This window comes from Anoplophora glabripennis, unplaced genomic scaffold, assembly GCF_000390285.2.
Source record: "Anoplophora glabripennis isolate ALB-LARVAE unplaced genomic scaffold, Agla_2.0 scaffold32, whole genome shotgun sequence".
NCBI classification, from domain to species: Eukaryota; Metazoa; Arthropoda; class Insecta; order Coleoptera; family Cerambycidae; genus Anoplophora; species Anoplophora glabripennis.
The window spans coordinates 1,632,988-1,655,106 of record NW_019416220.1 but is presented as its reverse complement, the minus strand read 5'-3'; the positions used below and the strand labels follow the sequence as shown (position 1 = coordinate 1,655,106).

The 22,119-nt window shown below is 32.6% G+C and overlaps 1 long non-coding RNA gene across 1 annotated transcript in view; it reads left to right on the top strand.

Moving 5' to 3' along the window:
- The window catches only part of LOC108906249, a 72,737-nt gene that overhangs the window by 43,186 nt on the left and 7,432 nt on the right, over window positions 1–22,119 (top strand). Inside the window, exon 2 of the long non-coding RNA XR_001964289.2 lies at window positions 15,836–15,918. This is a non-coding gene — a long non-coding RNA (uncharacterized LOC108906249). The remainder of the gene's footprint in view (window positions 1–15,835; window positions 15,919–22,119) is intronic.

Genomic DNA, 22,119 nt, shown 5'->3' with positions numbered 1-22,119 from the left:
ATGTCAGAGGGGTCGCGCTCGCTGATCTTCTATGTAAAGCTGAACTTTCACGGTATTTCCAAAATAGCAGGCATTGTGCTGCCAAACTTTGAAATAGATAGCAGCATTTAGGGGTACTTATAAAATATATATTACCCCGCAATATATAAAACAAATGGTCCCGTGCGTTCCTGCTGGATAAAAGAATTTAAGATACGAGATATGCTCTGGCCAGCTATAACAGTAGCAACAAGGGTCCAGAAGATAAAGTAGCACCCAGTTATCTCCGACATACATGCACGTTTTCGCGCATTTGCCTGCCTTTCTTTTCCCTTTGCCTCCCCCCCTCCCACCCCTCGCTTACGGAAAGAAAACTCACTGCAGGAGATTTATCGCACATTAAAAATTATACCGCCGTCTCTATTGAATTTATATTACCTTAATTTAATTATTATTTATATTTATTCTTTGACTCTACACTCGCTCGCTTTATCGTTAAATTAAAATTATTTATTTAAAAAAATACGTCTGTTAGTATTAATGTTTCATTAAAAATTGGAGTTTCCTAAAGTCAAACATAATGTCATAATACAAATGTTGCTTTTTATTTGACCAGGCTTTAATTAATTAATTTCAAATTTTGGCAATGTTTCGAAACAACTGCAATTACATTATTCTGTAATTCACTAAAAACGTAAATTTATAAATGGATATACAGGGTGTCCCTTTTTAAATTACGCACCTGAATATCTCGTCAGGGAAGCCACCAATCCGAAAATGAACCCTACGAAAGTCGTTGGGTTCAGAGGGGATATCGGATTGTGACCTTAAATTTGACCTTGACCTTCAACGTCATTTGAAAGTTAAATCTATTTTTTAAATAGGAACCTCTATTTTTGGCTCCAAATTCGGAGAGAGCGTAAAATGTTACGTTTAGATGGGTACTTAAGGCTTTTCTTGGGAATGACCTTCAAAGGTTATTTCAAGGAGAAAGTATTTTAAATTACGCACCTGAATATCTCGTCAGGGAAGCCACCAATCCGAAAATAATCCCTGCGAAAGTTATTAGGTTCGGAGGGGGACTTCGGATGGTGACTTTCAATTTGACCTTGACCTTCGAGGTCATTTGAAAGTTAAATTTAATTTCTTAAATAGGAACCTTTATTTTTGACCACAGGTTTGGAAGGTGCGCAAAATTTTAAGTTTAGATAGGGACTTCGGGCTCTTCTTTGGAATGACCTTTAAAGGTTATTTCAAAGCCAAAATATTTAAAATTACGCACCTGAATATCTCGTCAGAGGAGCCACCAATCCGAAAATAACTCTTACGAAAGTTGTTGGGTTCGGAGGGAGGCATCGGATGGTGACCTTGGATTTGACGTTGAACTTGACCTTCAAGGTAATTTGAAGGTCTAATATAATTTTTTAAACAAACCTCTATATTTGACCCCGAATTCGGAGAGCGCAAAATTTTACGTTTAGATGGGTATCTAAGGCTTTTCTTTAAAATGACCTTTAAAGGTTATTTCAAGGGCAAAGTATTTTAAATTACGCACCTGTATATCTCGTCAGGGGAGCCACCAATGCGAAAATAACCCTTACGAAAGTTGTTGGGTTCGGAGGGGGACATCGGATGGTGACCTTCAATTTGATCTTAACCTTAACCTTCAAGGTCATGTGAAGGTCAAATCTAATATTTTAAATAGGAACCTTATTTTTGACCCCAGATTCGGAAAGAGTAGAAAATAAATGCTTCCTGTGGTCAAATATATCGTAATTCAGTAAGATATGCTTTACTTGATAGAAATGTTGCTTCTTTCATTTGACAGGGGGTCAGGTTTTAAAATCGTTTTTTAATTTTAAAAACGTTTCGGAACTACATTCATAAAAATTTTATGTAAAATTACACACTAGATCATTAGTTAATTTTGACGCTCATGTTAAATTACTCTATATAAGTAAATTTACATTAAGCACGTAAATTTACATTTTTACTGTAATTCACTCAAAATATAAATTTAAAAATCGATGTATGTCTATTTACGAAACCTAGACTAAGAAAAAAAAGAAAAATGTATGCCTTACTACGTTGCTACATTTCTACAAAAAAATATGTTTTTACGTATTTATATTTTTCCAAGGTGGCAAAGGTACCACATACCTATGAAGGGAGAATAACATTAAATAAATTTAAAAAGACTTATTAATGCCATATTCGCAAAAGAAATTAAATGATTAATTAATAATTAATAATTAATAAAATTATAAATTATACATAAAGACAAATAATATATGATATAATTTAACCTAATTGATAAATATTAAAGCCTTAAGGTCTATTTATGACTATTGCAAAGCTTTTGTTATGGAAGAATACACTGGTAGATATTTCTCTGCCCATTGGTAGCAAAAATTATTTTTTTCCATTTGTCTAAGACTTGTTTTGCTCTATTTTGAATTCAAGTATCATCTTTCAATAAGTTGTGTCCCACTCTTAATGAAAAGCCCAGAATTTTTGCTGCTTCGAAAACATTCAAAATAGCTGATTATTCGAATAATATTTTATTAAAACTTTGTTATCCCAGTTTAAACATAACGTGGCCTCTAATTCAAAAATTTAATTAAAGAATCGTCAAAAATCGGGCATTGTGCGACGGTCGCCTGAACAAAGTACCAATAAAGTTTGGCGGTGACTGTAATTTAAAATAAAATTATGCATATCGATTCCAGGGCTTTATTATAGGCTGTTTGTTTCCTGTAGAGAAATTTAAAAATATAAAAGTTGGGGTTTCCGTCTTAATCATTATTCTAAGCTCATTCGAGTGAAATAAAATTTGTGATTTTTTTACCGAATGAAGTTCAGAATCCTGAATTTTAATCGACACCCCCGATTTCATTTGAATATTCGGAGCCACCGAAGTTGTAATTCTTCAATCTCAAATTGATCTTTTCCTTTATAACCTCAGTCGAAATGCAATCAACATTCATAAATAAAAAATCAACCAATAGTATAATTTATTCTTTTTATTTCAACACTTCGCTGAACAAAAATTTCTTTAAAGTAAACATTAATTTCAATACATTCGAAGGCCCTCCCTCGACTGGCTGTCTGCTGTTGTTTTAACTCGATATTTTATTTATTAAGCTAAACTGTCGCCGTTTCTGCAGAGCTCCAAATTGTATAAAACGGCTTTTTTATTTCCATCACTTGGAAGTTTATAGTTCCTATATTCCCTATATTCCCTATATACAGAATGTCACAGAAATAATTGTCAAAATTTTGACTGTATTTAACTCGTCAAAAGCAACAACTTCTGTCAAATAAAACATTATGATCCTAAAAAAGTTAAAAAAAAATGTTAGACAAAAATTGTTGCGTTTGATAACTTAAATGCGTTTTAAAACAAGTAAGTAACGAATATCACAGTATTCATAAATACTAAGGATTGATGAATATGAACAATATTTCATGAATATTTGTAAAATTATACCAACTTTCTGCAAATGTCACCTGAATTTTAAGCAATTATTAGCAGAACTGGATATTACTCGATTGCAATGTATTCAGTACAATACAATGTATTCAATACAATATTCAACTTAATATTTAATACAATAAAATATTTAATATTCAATACAATGTATTCTATACAGTATTTGTGTAATCAGTATTCAAGTATTGAATACATTTATTTTATAGTATTCAGTATTCAGATTCATCACTTTTACATGTGTATTCAGTACAGTATTTGTGTAATCAGTATTCAAGTATTGAATACATTTATTTTATAGTATTCAGTATTCAGATTCATCACTTTTACATATGTATTCAGGATTTAGTATTCGGAAATATTATTCATGAATGTCCAAGGCTTCATAAATACGTTCAGTTTTTCAAAAATATTTCTAAAACTATGTCGATATTTTAAATGTCACCCTGTTGATGTTATTCCAGTACCATGAAACATTATCATTAAAAATTTTAAGCGATCGTTAGCAGAGCTGGATATTACTCGAATACAATGTATTCACGAGTAGTATTCGATACAGTATTTGTGTAGCCAGTATTTAAGTATTGAATTTATTGTATAGTATTTATACTTGCACATATGTATTCAGGATTCAGTACTCGGAAATAGTATTCATGAGTATAAGTATAAGTAATAGGGTATTCGTGAATATCCAAGTACTCGTGAATACTATGGATTCATGAATATTCGAGGATCTCTCATTCAGAGCAATAATCTCATTTTTACATTTAAAGCTATAATAAAATTTTCCACAAATTTTTAATCGTCACGTATATTTTCAGTTCAGTATTAGAGTAGATACATACAATACAGACAGGGTGGTCCATCATGTGTCAATTCTCACTAACATTAAATCACTTATTATAAAAGTTACATTTAAACATCAAAAGTTTTTAAGTATTTTATAATGTATGTATGTCAAATTTAACATTTTGAAAAAGTTGTTAAAAAAAGTTGTTCCAAGTACTGTTTTAGTACATTTGCATACTTTAAATTTAATAAAAAAAAAAAAAAGAAAAATAAGATGAAGAATAAAATACGAAAAGAGATATTTTTATTGTTCCTTTGATTTATAACTTAAACCTAACAATTTACTGAAACTGAAATATTATGTGAGAGAATCAAAATACATTTCTTTTAGAATCCCGTATAAAAAATTAGAAATAATAAATAAAAACATCATTGCTATTTTACAATTTTTTTGTATCTTCTTAAAACTCATAAATGTTATAATAGGTAGTTTTAAACATTTCCATCTATTATAGCTGCAAGGATACTATGTTGGCTTTTCTAATTTGATTCACACGATTAACATTAACATCGAATAATTTGAAAATAGTTTTAGAAAATGCAGTTCCAAGCTTTTGACGGACGAAGTATTAAACGTCTTCGCATAAAATCGATTTCGAGCGGGGCTAGAGCCGATGGAAAAGAGGTGCGAGAGAGAATTCGAATGGCAATAATTATTATTCTGCAATCTACTCGTCTTCTTCCTGCCGTGAAATGAAACTTTAAATTGTTTTGATGTATTCCTCGGCTTATTGTGTCTTTTTACAGCGGCTCATTTGCATTTTGTCATTCACGCTTATTGTCAACTGATTTATGGTCTGATTGCGGTTTGTTATTGGCTTCCTTTCGTTTATATCTGCCTATTTTTCTCCACAAACTCCTTACAAAATGCAATTTGTTGGCTGAGTAAACTGTGATTTTCTGCACGATCATCAACGCACAATTTGAGCTTATTTATTTATAACGGAATTAAAACCAAATTGCCGAGATGTACAGCTTTTCGGAAAGTTTGCACCTCGTAATGGCCGTTTCTGCATCACTGAACCCCTAAATTATCCAAATAAAAGTCAAAATTATTCCACCATATTCTTGATTTTGATTGATTTAAATACTTTCATAAAAATGAGACATTGTATTTACTTTTTTAATTGAAAGCTTTTTAAACTCGTAGTATAGTACATAGATCCGCTGATTCCGAATCCTATAATCAGATACCCGTGTCATCATAGAGTATAATTAGAAAAACATTCAAAATCATGATCTCATTCCAGTATAACCCCATACCTTCATAACCCCATTAACCCCATAACTTTATTAACCCTATAACCATATTAACCCAATAACCCTATTAACCCAATAACCCTATTAACCCCATAACCCTAGTAACCCTATAACCCTACATCAGGGGTCCGAAACTACGTTATTGTGAGTTGGCAGTTCCCTAACCCCGTAACCCCGTAACCCTTTAACGAAGGATATGCGACGATGTATAACCACGAAACTGTGTGGGAACATGGTTCTCATACATCAGGGATCCGAAACTTCATGACTGTAAGTTGGCAAGCTTTCATAGCCCAATAACCCCGTAACCCCATAACCCTAGGTATACGAAGATGTATAACCACGAAACTCTGAGGGATTGAGTCTGTAGTCCTGTTGTAACTCCGTAATCCCTCAACTTGGGGCATGGAAGCTTTTGTAGACCCATGACCTGGGGCATGCAGATTTGTGTTGCAGTCACCCGTGGTTTTTTTCTCTTTGTATGAGTATCTACACTGAAAGGATGTAATCGTAATCGTGGTCATGAGTTTTTATGATCAATTCGTTTAAGTAATAGGGTGCCGGGTTATAGGGTTATGGGGTTATGGGGTTACGGTGCAATGAGATCATAAATTCCAGTGTAAAATCATCTTCATTCGTCTCTTGATCATTGCATATGGTTTAGAAAAAAAGATCCGACCAAAGAAGACCTTGCGGAGACAATTCGCGCAAACTTAAATAGTTTCGTCAAACATTAACCTTTTATTTGCTATTATTTCAGCTTTTGAATTAAAATGATAAATTTTCATGGTGATCCAGCAAATCCGTGGTTTATTATAATTGTTAATTACCGACTGTAAATAAAAATAACTTTTTAATTTTCACCTTTGAGGGCTCGTAACTTGTTAACGAAGGCCCGTATGAAAAAAATTTACATGAAGAACTGATATTATTTTGACCTCATCTATTTGTACTCGACTTTTTTGGGGACACCCTGTATACAGTGGGTCCCTGGATAGGTGAAACGACTTTTGTAAAATACAAAAACTGTTGATGTAGAAAAATTGCCTTCTGGGATTTAGCTATGCTTATTTGCGAAAACCCAGTATGCCTTGGAAATATATTGTTTGAAATTTGGAAATATATCGCTTGAAATTCTATAAAAAATAAATAAAAAACATGTTTTACTTAATATTGTTTCAAAATGTCATTTTATTTCTAAAAGTTTGAAGTTTAGATATTTTTCTTTTTCTGTTAATATTTATTAATTTCATACGGGAAGAAAATAGGTGAAAAAAGCAGATTTTTCTAAAGTTCCATCGCTTACTGGAGTTTACGGTGTTGAATTTTGCTTTCACCTATACTAGAACGTACTGTATGTGTGAAGTTGAAATATTCAATGGTGCAAATACATAAAGTGTCTCGGTGTCAAACCTAGAAGTCGCAGTTGGCTCGGTAATAGCCATAGGCGTGCACGTAGGTAGCCCGGAAGAATATTTAAATAACATTTCAAGATATCAAAAGTATAACTCGTTTGTAAAAACTCGTTTGCTTTATGTATTTCATAAATTAAGAAAATAAAAGTTGTAACAGTTTCGTAAGGGAAAATATTTCAAAAGTCATGAGAAAAAAGTAAATGTAAATAATATACAGGAGCCTTCATATTACGTGACCACAGAGCTTCGGCATCCAACATTACACCGATTGACACTGTCAACTAAAAATCACTAAATCCTAAGATCATTAATATTAATAATGGCCAAATGGTTGAACAGAATATTGTCTTGATCTTATTTTCATAATTTTTAATTTAACAAAATTTAATTGTGGCTTATACTTATAATCATTTATTAATTTTTTATGTCCCCAGTAACCGTTAGTTTTCTTGATGGAGTAGTTTCAGACGTTTATAAAAACTTTACAATATCCGATCATTTCTAGGTGTATTGGCATTCACAGCCCCTGTATTTTCTCCATTGTTGTCTGTTTGAAATTATTCCGCCGATTTATTGTAAATCCTTACCCTGAAATTTATGGCATGCCACTGGCGTTGCCCAGAGCTAGCAAAGAGGGGATGCACATTGGTATTCTGGCGAGATGCCATACCTCAGCCACCTCAGAAAATAAATTTGCAATAATCTGCATCGTATCGCCCTGTCAAGGGTGGTTCTAACTAAATTTAGGTTTTATTTGCAGAAAACATTTCACTTCTAGAACTAAAATAGACCGCAGCGGTTTTTAAATCCTACCTTTCCTTTATTCAAAATATGCTTACCAAAAATAAATCCGACAGTCATTTCGATTTGCCACCAAAGAAAATTATTAAATAAGTATAAAACTGCTCGAAAAAAAACGAAAACTGTTAGTCATGTTCATATTTATGTGTAAGTTTTTTAATAATGCAAAAATCACGTAAAAACCTGTTATTAGAATCGTGTATTTATGCATTTTTAACTAGGTTTCGTTTTGTGATAAATTTCCAACTTTTATAAATATATAAAACATTTATTTTACCGTGCGGCCGTTTTAAATATGTCGGTGTGTAAAGGCCGTTTCTGCTGTTATTTGTACAGGACGTAAACAGTGAAACGTAAATATTATCCGAAAGGGGGTATTAGTTATTTTTCTATTAAGTTGTTATTTGTCGAGTTCGTGGCACAAACTCATTAATTATGATGAAATATACTGAGCAGTGAAATTGTGTTGTTTAAGTTATTTGTATTCATAACAGGTCATTAATTAGGGGGTTGGCTTTGTACCATTCATTAACCCCAGCACATTTTAAAAATATGGTAACATGTCTTTATTCGAACCTCAAATGTTTGCCGTCGTTTTTATTGACTCAGCGGTCAGGGGCGGCGGTAGAAAACTACAATCGTATTGCTATTTATTTCACTGTTTAGTGACGGAAGTGTGTTTATGTTTCTTTTATTGTCAAGTTCAAGGAAGAGTTGATATGGTTGGAGCCTTTTTTTGTCAAGAGAAAACGATGCTGGTGCAAGAAGACAATATGAAATGGATTATTCCGACTGACCAGTAACGAATCAGAAAATGTTGATAAAACTGGTTTTCTATTTAAAAGATTATGGAAGGTTCGAACGCCAACGTGCTTATGTTGCACGAGAACAGATTCAAAGAGGCCTGATAAATAAAAATGACTAACAATAATTATTACTTGTGTTTAAAGTTTAAACACTAGTTAACCTTTATTAACCAAATTAACAAATCTTGAGACGAGACTATAAAAATTGTTCAAAATGTCCACCCTGTGCTCGAATGCATATTAAGCCCTACGTCGTCAATAAAACCAAAAAGGTTGTTTTCCAAGAAAGTTGTATAAAGATCTGCATTTAAACGATCATAAGACATGTAAGGCTGTAAATTATTGTTGAAACGTTGACATTGAGACTGATCTAATTGTATGCGGATTTTGTAACGCACAGATATACAGGGTGTTAATGTACTTATTCAAAAAATTAAAGGGGTGAAAAAGGAGAAAAAACTAAGTTACCTGATGTCACAAACTTATATCGAAAGTTTAAGGTCATGGAGAAAAGAACTAATTAAAAATGTGTTCAAAACTGTTTTGGAAATGCTGAAATCTGTATTTTATGGTAGGTATTCTCGGGATGCTTGTCTGGCGTTCCCATTGGAATACCCATATACCACAGACAAAATAGCTATCGCCCCAGACCGCTACTGGAATAGGCCAGCAGTTTTAAATTTCCGAATTGTCGATAGAGTACACCACCAGCAAAATTTTAGGAAAAATCAAATGCAGCGGCCCGTATTCCTACGCGTATCCTAGCAACATATAGACAACATTTTGGCAATGCTGCCAGGCGTCCTTACGGATTTATTTTGTACACTTTTTTATCAATGGCTGGTTTTTGCGTTGCTGTATTTACTTAATTGTATGATGTAGGTATTGATAAAAATGTTTTAAAGAATCAACGAATATCTATGTAGTTTCATATGATATTCTGCAGCGGTGTCACAGTTAGGTTAAATATATTTCCAAATAAACAAAATTCGTAATGATATTTTAGACAGCTTGTAATATATTTTTTTTAATATTTGATGATAATGATAAATTTATTTAATATACAAGGTGGGTTATTAGTACGTCGCGGAATGTAGGTACAGGTTTTTTTTGTATTTTGATATCCACTTATACGTTAATTAAAAAAATTAATTAAAGATAGAAAAAAACTTTAAATGCAAATGTACGACTTCTCCTTTATTTCTTTTGACATCAAAATTTGCTGGCATAAAATATATGTTTAAAGTAAAAAAATCATTAAAAAAATTAAAATTCATCCTTATTGAAATAACAAACAACGATTTTTATAACTAACCTTTACAACAACATAAGGAGAATACCTAAAAACGAAATAACAATAAAATACCTACAATTTTTACAAATTTTCAACATGCAACTAATTGTGATGATACAGTTGAAGATATGCTTTAATTTACTATTTATTGCTTTGAAAACAAATTCAGAATTATATAATAATATTGTTATTTGAATAATACAGTTTAATAATATTTTATTTTTCGCCATCAGAATAACCCATTTTAATTTTTTTTTTAATTGTTTAAATTAAAATGGATTATTCTGATAATGATAAATCCCATGTATTTTTAAGGGAAATTTCGTTTCTGTCGTTTTTGTCTGATTGAGTTATAGTGTGCGATAGAGATAGAGTGACTTTGTCCTCATAGAGGGCTTTTCTCTCTCTGTTTCTCTCTCTCTCTCTCTCTGCTGTCTTCAGGAGTCTCTGGGGCTTCCCCAGCATCTTCAGGACACCTAGAGAGAGAGCGTGAGGTAGAGCGCGTGGCCTTTTTAGCCTTCGTCATCGAGCTATGACGTCACAACATATGAGAAAAAAAAAACGGTTTTTGCTTCTCCCCTTGGTTCTGAGTAGAGCACTCGGTGGGTGAGGCAGAGTGGGGTGTCACGATATATGAAGGAAAAAAAAACAGTATTTGCTTGTACCTCGGAAATACTCGAAATATCAAAAAATCTCCCATGGTTCTATTACATGGTTCTGATTGGTGATCGAGTGAAAAACGTCCGAAGTCCGCATGTCTAAAATAAAAATCGGGACCGACGGTGTGTGACATCATAGAATAAAAAAGTGTTTATAACACCGCTAGAACTGCCGCCTATTACCAAGTAGAAGAGTTACTACGTTAAATTTTATTACTGGATACCGGCTAACAAAAGCCTGCATCCTTTTCGTGTTGCCAATTTCCAGTATTTAACACGCAGTCTGTGGCGATAAGCTATATTATCTGTGCTTATACAAAGACAATATCTGCATACTCTTCAGTTGTAAATAAATGCAGTTTCTACTTAGCACTTTAACGTTAGGTATCAAATGAATAAACAAAATCACACAAATAATTATTATTGTTGTAGCAACCATCATTTTTATTTATCAGGCTACTTTGATTAAAATATGAAATTATATTATTTAAAATGCTTGTAACTTGTAAACAAAACAGAATCGGATTTATGTGCATATAAGTAAAAATGTTTGAAATTGACCCAGCTACTATCTGTCAAAGTTTGTCGTGGACCTTGTAGAACGCCCTGTATAAATTGTAGTCAACAGTGTAACGGTAGGAGTTGTACACTATAATTTTTTCTTCCAAAGTTTCGGATCTGTACAGAGTATTGTGTAGATACGTATATTAGGCTCTGTTTGAATCGGATAAAGTAGCAGTGATTTAGGTGGAAGAGGTATAAATGAGAATCTTTAACTGTAGTAGTCTTCCTGCACCTAAGCCCTCCTGATTTAAATAAAATCCAAGTATCGCTTGGCGGGCGGCGGGTATAGCAGTTTATCAGGCACATCCGTTCAATCAGAGGGACTGGATGCAGGTCGAGGAACTGCCGGCCAGAAAAACGGGGCTGCGTCGCCTTCCGCCGCCAATGGAACAGAAAGAGAAAGTAACAAAAGTCAGGAGGAATATCCTGTCGAATTTCGTCCGTCTGCCTGCATTTCCTTCCACCTCAATGACTTCCAATGCTTCTAAACGCCCGCCAATGGGGACCGAACGGCGAAAATCATTGTGGGATAATGACATTAAACTCATTAAATCAGAATAAGAAGCTACGATGCCTTTTACCGGCTTTATAAGCTTCGCTGGGTATCTGAGTAGTTTTGCGAAAAATGCGGGTGGAAAGGGAATAAAATAACCGCCAAACGGGCGAGGCACTAATTTTTAACTCGCATCGCCACGTATCGCACCAGGAACCTATCTACCAAAACATCTATACTTCCCACTTGCTCCCCCTTTTACCGTGCTCCTTTCACCCAATAAATCCCCAACGGAAAATAAAATACAATTCATCCAATGCACCCAATTGAATACGTCTTATTAACCTCTCATTCACCTGAAAAAAAAAATCAGTTTACATCGTGTCCAGATTTATAATAATTATTTCCAAGAAAAAAGGAAACAATAGTAGGTATAAAGCATTTATCTCATGAGTAATATTCGAGTTATTTTTCCCTAGAAGAAAAGAAAATAGCTGTATAGACAGTTGATTAAGCAGAAAATAATTCTAGAATTGATTGTTTAACAAAAAAATATTTATAGGACTTTTTTCGCAAATACAGTTTTAACTACGATGTAATTAAATATCTAAAAAACATTGGCTTGTAAATTTTGAAATTTCTAAGGAATGGTAATGGGCAAACTTGTACGATACTGAATCTTACGGGTTTTAATGATTACATTTTATTCAAAATTGTATGCAATAAAAAATACCTTTAATTTTTTTTGGAAACGGGCAGCCTTAGAATTATTTTTTTCGAATAAAATGGAACGGACATATCAGTTGTATACATATACAGTATGTCCACAGAAAAGGTGTTGAATAGGAAAAACTTCCTTATTTTTCATTTTATCGAAAAAGTTATTGTTGATAAAAAATTTTGCTGGTTCTTAAAGTAAGATTGGGATAGAAAAATTTAACATTTCTTGTACGGGGTGTTCAAAAAATTGAAAAAACTTTAAATGGTACAAGAGTAAAGTGCACTTATTTGTGAAGATGTGGAAATAAGTTACTAGGAAAAGTTGTTCAAAAGTAAAGGGCAGTCTAATACCAATTTTCGAAAAAATCTGCCTACTTTTATTTATTTGTAGTTTTACTTAAGAACCAGCCACATTTTTTATCAAGAGTAACTTTTTTCGATAAAATGAAAAATAAGAAAGTTTTTCCTATTCAACACCTTTTCTGTGGACATACTGTATATGTATATCAGACTGTATCTCAAAAAGTGTAGTACATTCTAATGTGTAGGGTTTGTATTTTCTAAATATGCGCCTTCTTAAAATTTAACAAAAAAAAAGTGTACGTTTCATTTGTTTTCTACGTACTATGTTAATGGCGTTTTTTCGCGACTGAATATTGGTAAATATCTGTCTTTCCGAAGTCAGTTGAGCATATAAAAAAATTTCTAGCAATAAAATTTAATTAGTTTCATAGGCGTCCCTAAAAAAGTTTTCTGTTAAAGGTAAAAAATTATAATAATTTGTATATACTTTGCAGAAAATTTATATTATATGTTCATTTGACCAACAACATATTTTAATTACTTATGTCCTCAAACAATTTTATTATATTGATAGTAAATTTCGTTTTGTTCCGTTTCAAAAGGTCTCCAAAATGCCATGTTGTGATAATATTAGTAACAAAATATCCCTCTTATTTCTCCCTTTCGCAATTGTAATATGAACGATTAATAGAGGGTGCCTATAATAAATTAAAATTACCTGAATCACACCAAATTCCGCATTGCTGCACTGCACTGCTAGGCCATTTGTTGACAATCGAATTTATGGCCAGGTGGCTCAGTGCGGCTGTGTTTGTGCCGCGTTTGCCCACGCGCTCATTCTTCAACTGCGCATCTAGACCTGTATATGGGCATGGTTAAATAAAAATGAGAACAAGTTTTTCAAATATTTCAATACCGAGTTACTGCGTCAGCGACCGAACCTGGTACATACTGCCAACCTCTTGATTCTTCAATTGAGATCGGAAAGACTATACTATTTCTATCTTTTCTGATCTTAGTAGTCCTATGGTAGTTTAAATCTCTTTATTCCCTCATACTATACATACTACAACATACGAATTCACTCTCGAAAAAAACCCTTATATATCGGAACATCCTGTATGTTCATAGGCACTATTTACTTATATACTTACAAGTTGCGTCACTTTCTGAAAAATCGTCCACATTTCTGTTACATCTAATACACATTACAGTATCAAATTAGTTCATAAAGACGCCAGTATGTGTTATTATTTATAGAAGATTTGCAGAAAATATTATCATCTATTAATTTAGGTTTGGATTCAAGCTAACGGAAGCTGCTTCACTCTGGTATTTTCTGAGATAGAGGGGGGGTTCTAAACTTTTTGAACACCCTGTATAATAGACTAACTAATATTCCATTCAAGGACATACCAAGTACGAGGGATGATTCATAAATCATATACATTGTAAAAACAATGTTATCAAAAGATAAGAAATCAAAAATCTATTGCTATTGTTTTGACAGTAATGTTTCTTTCTAGCCGTTGTTAGTTTTATTGTGTCAAATTATGAAAAGACATATGCAACATAATGTGGGTGAGTTGATTATTAAATATTTCTGTATTTATATCAATTAAATATTTATTTTGAATGATAATACAATGAGTTTTGCTAATTACTAGTGGCCCATATTAACTAGTTTTAACGATTTTTTTGGTTAGATCTCGTGAAAATGTATCGGCAGCAAATCCCAATCATTTTATAATTAAGTCATCACCAAACTGCCTTAGTTTTTTGTAGTGTAAAAATTAAAATCCTATTGCCTACAGAGTGTTCCAATTAATTAAGAACAGAAGGTATCCCTAACCTATTTTTAAAAAACGAATTAAAGTTTTTAAATGTTAAAGGGTCATGCAACTTTTTTAGATTTAACTAAAAAAAAAGTTTCAGATCATCATAAAGTTTTTTAATTCAGCTTTCAAGAGTTAATTTGCTTCGATCAGATGAGTATAATATATAAAATATTTTTTCTAACTGAATTTGAAATATTTAATGGGTAGTTTATTTCTTTTAATTAATAACAAAATAAAAAAATAATAGTTTTCATTCCCAATTAAGAATTAGTTTACTTTAGTTTCATTAATTGATAGAGGAGTTTAACCAATATTTATAAAAAAATATTTCAATGGATTAAAAATTAAAAAAAAAAACAGGACATCACCAACAATCCGATTGTTGTGTATCTCCGTTTAGTTCAGGGCTATTGCGGCGGGGTGTAGCGAAGAGAAAAACGTACAGATCAAATCTGTGGTCATCAATAGGGCAATTTCTTTAACGAGCACGTTTGTGTTTTCTCTTTGGCGTTTCCTCTCGCCCCAAGGCCCTTTGGCGCTTCAGGTCAGTCTAATGTGAGCTTTTACAGCTTATTCATCGAAACTGCTCTCAGCACTATAAACCATGCCAACGAATTAACTACCTAACCGAATTGCTTTGACAAAACTTTTTCTACTCCCGATCGTCAACAACATAAATAACAACAATCCAATTTCTTATTGCCGACATAAATCGGGGAATATTTATAATTCGCGTTAATTGATTTTATCGGAAAACAAGCCTTTAGTGTAGAAACCCACCAAGAAACTATACTTAGTAATATATGTTTTACTGATTTGTTTAAAAACAAGTTCACCCGGAAAATTTTGTCCTATATATTATTCCTACTATGTCATATGGCAGATAGAAAATACATAAACCAGTGTTAAAAACATATATTAGTATTTTTTTAACCAGATTCAGACGTTTTGTCTCGAAAAATTCAAATCAATTTTTTTTTAGATTTCTATGTTTATTGAATTATCGTAAACTCTAAGCGTCGTTAGACCCTGTGAAATCCACCTAACTAATACCATCACACGTTACAATAAAACTATTAGAGTTTCCAAAGTTTCGGTTTTTTTCAAATATTTAGAAAACTAATGTTAGCCTTGATTTTTTAGAGGCATAATGTTGGACCCCTGATTATGCAACTTTGCCACCATTTAAGCTACTTCATATCTCTTACCGTTTCCGAGATCCCTGTAGTGAGAAGCGAAATTGTAACAGACCGTATAAGAATTTTCATTCATTAATTTGTCATATACAATTTATTGTTGAAGTTTGGCCGAATATTTTAGTTACACCCTGTATAGTTTGATGTTAAGTTTCCTACTTGTTTTAGGTTTATGGGAAGCAGTTATCAACAATCAGCACGTCCTTCTAAAATCTACTGGAGAACCCTCCCTAAGTGAATTTAATTGTATTGTAAGTATATTTTACTAATTTAATGTTTTTTGATAAATATAATAATTAATTTTTGTGTTATGTTTAAGTTCATAAATAAAACAAGAATTGTTATAATTCAGTCTTAGGTATATTACATTCACATTTTAAAAGTGTAAATATTCAACATATTTACAAAAACAACAAATTGGTTAAAAAACACCATGTCAAAACACAAATTCGATGAACAATAAACCATCACATATTTAAGAACAAATTAAATACAATTAAAATTATAAATAGGGACACTCGCATAGATTTAATCGTCAACTTCGACGTCGTCATCTTCATTGACTACTGGGAACAGTCCAAATAAAAAATTTAACCAAACTTTCCAAATATTAGCCATGAGATAGGTGTATGTACCAAACCACATTAAAACGACAGGATTTCGACTTAGGTGGTTACGAGAAGTTTTAGGCCGTAGTAATATGCGTTCTTCTACGGTTTCCTGTATGGTGAAATTTGTAAAGCTAACATTCGCAGCTAAAACATTCATATTTTTACGTACCTACACGGTAGAATGAAATACGCAGAGTACTTACGTTTTGGTTTAGGTCGTTCATCGATTTCCTCCACTACAATTTTCCTGAATAACCAAATCCATACCCATGTTAACACTATTGACATAATTACAAATTTCATTCTGGCTTATCTATGATCGGAGTTAACTTATTTTACTACGAATAGTCACTCACTGGCAGTTCTGCGAAGTTATCAGCTGTCATTTTGTTTTTGACATGACAACAACTGGCCTCAGTTTCTCACTTGGTAATGAAGACGGCTCGCGAAGAGAGAGAGAAGAAAAAGTTTTTGTACCAACAAACCTAAGCAAACATTTTGGGACGTTTTTGTCAATGTTTTTTACTGTAGGTCCCACGAAAAATCAATCAATATTTATTCTGACATCCCTATTCACTGCTGTGTAACTTTGTAGGATGATTCGTTTTATAATAATTGTGAACGAATCTCGCTCGTCTAAAATGCTAGTAAGAATATTTCTTGTAATAAATATACGTATTAGACATCTTACCAGTCATTTCAGCTTTGTAAATATAGGAAAAATAACACATCCACAATACAATGCACGTCAGAGAAATTACCAAAATTATAATAGTCATATTTCTTCGTTAAATTCGTAAATGACAACCAGTAGGTAGCTACCTATACACTTGACTCTTGGCAGACTAAGTACAAACAAAAACATTGTATCCATAGACAAGGTACAAAAACCTGTACCCTACCCTGCTTTTATCTACACCTAATTGTACCTAATTTGTTTTCAATACACGTATTAAAGTGGTTGCGTTTACCTATTTTTCAAAAAGTTTTGGAGGTTTCTACTTTTTCTTTATAAAAATATACCTAAATTAAATCGCCAAGGAACAAACTATCAGACCCTTAAAAAAATCAAAAGTGTATCGAATATCGGACGATTTCATCAACAGGGACAAGTTGGTCGAGTACGACTAGAAAAAAAATAAATATAAACGCTGTAGTAACGTTTAGCAGTTGACACCACAGAGCATAGATTAAAGCAGCTACACTTGCACCCATTGTCGACATAAAAGGAATGTTTTCTGCACCACCTGAAACAACCCAGAAAAAGGATAAAATGAAAACTAACCTGTAAACGTTTGTGGTTACCCATATATGTTATTTGAAACCATTCCCAAAGCAACCAGTAATGAAATAGAGTTAGTGTGCATAGTAGTCCGTAAGATAGAACAAACATAAGCTCAATATCGTCCATGTCAATTACAGATTGTGACGTAGAACACAGGTGCTATCGAAATCAAAACCTTGAACTTTGGACTAAGGAAGCTTTTGTGCTACTATCTTTTTTAAAAACATTTGCTGGATGTAGCAAAAATGTAAAAACATTATTATAATTAAAAGTATAATTTTATTAAAAGTTTTATTCACACAAACAGTCCAGTACAGTTTTTTTTAGGTTATAAAAGCTTTGCAAAAATGTAATAAATACATTACAAATTGTTTCTGACGAATGCTCTAAGACGCATGCAGTAATAAACACACAGAAGCTCCAGGTATTTTATTAGTAACGGTCCATAGACGTAGGCCATCAGTAAAGATGTAAAAATTAGTAAAGTTCCAACCAACTTCATTGCTTGGCAAAGAAGTGCGTAAAAGAACATAACGAAATTTCTTAATATCCTAAACTGCCATGGGAAACCTGTAAATTCCTCTGAAACATACGTGGTCGTTTTTAATAATTAAATAAAATTGGGTAGCTAACCTTAAAACTTACTGCCAAATTTCTTCTCAAAAGCTTCCCAGAAAAAAAAGTATTCCGTAACTGTCTCTACAGTAAGTAATATCATAAATAGTATTAGAATGTTGTTGGCCAAGCTCATTTTGCCTTAACTTTAGGACTTCTTCAATAAATAAGTAAACAATCAGCCACCAGTTGGTTTGAATATTTATGCAACTGCTACTGTCACATATGCACTAGTTTCATAGTTCATGTATTCGTCAATGAGAAAAGAAAATGCAATTTCTATTCGCATACAGAAAAACAATAAATAAAAAAACCTATTTTACTTTACAGTTTACATATATCTGTAAAATATGTCATATTCTGTAAATTAATGCAGCAACTGCTAAAAGGACAGCACCATCATATACCGCGTGATACATCGAAAGTACAAAATCCTGTTCTGATTATCTGATTGGTCTTTTGAGTGGCCTAAAAATAAATGGTAACCTACCTAGTAATAAATTATAACAAAGTAAAAACTTACCACCAAGACCCATCCTATTTCGAAGCACAGAATTTTCTATTAATGTTGACATAACAATTAGAAATATAGACACGTAAAAACAGTATTCATTTGTTTGGCGTAATTTAATAGATGTTCCAGCAAAATTTCTATTCGTTGTTAGTCCTCAGTTGAATTGTAGATGGCGCCAGAGAATTGCAGGGATTTAATATTTATGCTCTTTTTTGATAAATAATATCATATATTTCAAAAATACTTTGAATGTAAAATCGACTGAGTTTATAAAATAGTACCAAGTGCTGTTAGAAGTTCAATCATATAAAATAAATAATAGTTATAGGTACTCTAACAAATGCAAGTGTATAGAAGTATGCCTACATCAAAGTGCATAGGTATTCTCCTAAAACGCAATCAAAACAATTGGATTTTTTTTTAACATTTTCCACTATTTTTTTAAATACTGTATAGTTATAGAATAAATATAGTATATAGTATTTTAAATACTGTATCGTTATAGTATAAAATATTTATAAATATTCAAAAAATTTGTTTCATAATAGACGATTCTTGTCGAGAAAAGCCGAATTCTCGAGACCTAAACAGTTCTCAGTGATAATATAAATGTAGTTAGGAAAGTTTTTCAAAAGAGATTTCAGGTCATAAATTTTGAATGATCTTTTCAGCTTTTCCGTACTGGGTTTATTTTAATCGTGAGATTAACCAAATACTAATTGGTTTCATGTTAGTGTTCATTGTATTAGGCGGAAAATAATAAAAAAATATTGAATCTGTGAAATATTGTTATCAACAACGTTTAATGCATCAATTAATTCGAACTCAGGCTTGATCGCAGACATCAAAGGAGCCGCTGATGGTTTTTTCATACTAATAAATATCATTGTTATATTCTCTAATCTAATTTACTCTCTCTATAATAAACAAAAAAAAACGCAACTTGTAGAAAAGTGCTAGGAAAATCATCTACAAAATAACGAAAAAGAACAGTTTCTTTCAATTAGCGTATTTTTTAAATTTATATTGACATCAACCCTGGTAGATATTTCGTACCTAGATAGGTACATCTACGTAAAAGTTTACTGGCAAATGCGCTATCTTGCGTTAAATTTGTGAACCAAATTTGCAGAAGATAATTTTTATTTGTGTTTTGAATAGGTAATAAGAATAAGTTAAACACTGAAAAATGAATTGGGCAGATTTTATTTTTCTCAACATAGTTTTTGCCGTATTTGCTGCATCGATAATAGAATACCATTTCTTTACAAATTACTTCGTGAATCAGTATGGGGGTGAATTTTTAAGGTTAGTTTTTAATGTTTCATTTAATTTATTTCTTTTCCTTTTTAGAAATATATATTTACTACCCTGAAATAACAGACAGACAATTATTACTGATGCTAACGTTTGCGATATGGTGTAAATTGATAAAAGTTCTTCAGCTGCTGCTCACCCTCTGGGCAGTATCAATTTTTTATTTGTACCTACGAATTAGTTACCGCATTTTTAACCGCTTTTTGATTTAGACTGAATGTTGTCGCAAAATATAAGCCGATATTCGATCTGCGTTTGTAAATAAGTTAGGTATATTTATTTTGTACCTGTAAATTATTTTTTCATCGTTTTTATGTACAGTAAATAAATGTGTAATGTTTTTAGTTTCGTTTTCATATTTCTAACTATAAATATATTATATACATATGTGAGCTGTGCTGTGTAACACAAGTTCTGCAATATGAAAATAGAGAGAGACAGACGGAGATATTATATAGGGCGCAACGTAACATAATGCCAAAAATTCCAGATATTTAAAAACAAACGTTAAGTTTGCGTGACGTCATTCGGAGGTTGGAAAAGTGATGAAGAAGCGCTCACCGAACGGTGTAAATACATAAACAACGAGGAAGAGGACATAAAAGAGAATTAAGTACGTAGGGCGCACTAATGTGTGTCGCCTTTTCATTGGCAATTATTATACCTAGCGTGCCTAGTCAGCAAAGCGTTTGGAGTTTTTGATAAAGCTCGGGATCGACGGAATCGTCCCTCCGAACAAGGACACATCGGAACAGAACAATAGCTTGCGGTAAATCGACTGCCCCCGGAGCAAACTGTAAACAAGCCGTTCTGCTGTCTTCGGATACTTTCTCTGTTTCACACAGTCCGTTGTATGTCGGCGTTACAGATGAATTTCCCAATAAAAGACCAGAGGCGAAGAGGACATGGCCTGTGTTTTAGTAAATTAAAAATGTTGTAAGTGCCCAACATGGCTGCGATACCGCCATTTATTTTTAACTGGCTTCTCTCTCTCTCTCTCTATGCCAACCGACGTAATAATGAATAAAAATAAAGCCGCTTGCGGCAAAAAATTATAGTATCTAACAAACTTTTTATAGTACGCGCAGGCTTTCGACAATTTAGTAGATATTTGACTCGTTTTATTTTTACGTCCATAACTGTCCAGTTATAGATATCTTGCCTTTTACTTAGTAGTTGAATCTGGCTAAGTGTACATAGTTATGGTAAAAATTCTTTTATTTCCGTCTAAAAAGTCATTTATTTGTAGTAAAAAAAATATTTGATGACAACCGAACAACCATGATAAAAAAATAAATAATAGTAGGCCTAGGATTTGCTATTTCAGGCAGATATTATTTCCAAATACTTTTCTTTTTAAGATCTGTACATTTAAAAACAGTCACGACATCCTATACAGCAGTGGCGGTTCGTCTTAAGAACTGAGGCGGGGCCTCATTTTTTTTTTATTGTAGGCGCGTCACACTTGCCTACAGTATGCTACAGTTCCCCCTCTAAGCGAGGCGGTTAAAATAACGTGATTTACGAGGGAACCGAGGCCCGCTCAAAGCTGCTTATAGTTTCAATTCGCGGTAAATGTACGCGTCGCATAATACGCGGATAGTGTCTGATGTCAGTGTGAGGGATAGTACAAAGGCTTTAAGGATAAGGACAAGGCAGGTGTTAATTTAAAGTAAATAAAAAACAACTTCCTTACAGCAGAACAAAGTAAAACTACATTTAAAGTATTATAATCATTAGTCAAAGAATTTCTGAATTAAGAAGCGTAGAAAAATTCAAAATATTAATTATACGAAAAATATTACTGAAAAACGTGAATTTACGTAAAAATTGTACAATTAACCACCCTGTATGACTGTGGAAACTAATATGTTATTGTACAGGGTGGGCAAATAAGCGAGGTAAGCGGCTGTATCTCAGAAACTAATGATCGTAGAGAGCTACGGTAAAAAATTTTATAGGTAAAGTGGGCAAGGGAAAATGCTGGAAATTATTTTCAAGTTTCCAAGATGGCCGCCAGTGGGCGTTTCCACCATCTTGAATTACATAAAGTTACGTTTCTCGCGATTTTCCCCAATGAATGTAACAAAAAAGTATTTGCGTTTTAATG